Source organism: Bison bison, unplaced genomic scaffold (assembly GCF_000754665.1).
Source record: "Bison bison bison isolate TAMUID 2011002044 unplaced genomic scaffold, Bison_UMD1.0 scf7180017864494, whole genome shotgun sequence".
Lineage (NCBI taxonomy): Eukaryota > Metazoa > Chordata > Mammalia > Artiodactyla > Bovidae > Bison > Bison bison.
In genome coordinates this window covers 1270377-1270856 of record NW_011495053.1, presented here as the reverse complement: position 1 = coordinate 1270856, position 480 = coordinate 1270377, and positions in this window count along the sequence as shown.

Below are 480 nucleotides of genomic sequence, written 5' to 3'. Positions count from 1 at the left end.
AAACTTACTGATGACACTAAGCAGCTTGTAACAATTCTTCAATTTAAGCTTTTGGTATTATTTCTTTGGTTATTGCTTTCATTCTTTTTGGTTGTGATGCTAGCTTTGTCAAATGAAGAGCAGTTTGCAGATCTACATTAGTTTGAAAAGTCAGAATCACAAGTAGCCAAACCCACAGTTTTCCTTTTTTATGCTTAAAATAACAAATGCAGATATTTAAAACATCTGTTCTTTCATTCAAAAATTTATAGGCTTAAGATGTAGACTCTAATAATCTCTATAGCCATTATCATCTTATTTTTTTAATCTGTACAATTAGTTTTCCATTATATCATAATAGAGTTTTAACAAAAATGTAAACTATTGTCTAATTTATATCATAATAGAGTTTTAACAAAAATGTGAACTATTGTCTAATTTTGAAGTTACATATTCAATCTTTATACAACTTGTAATGTGTATGTAATTGAACATATGAAC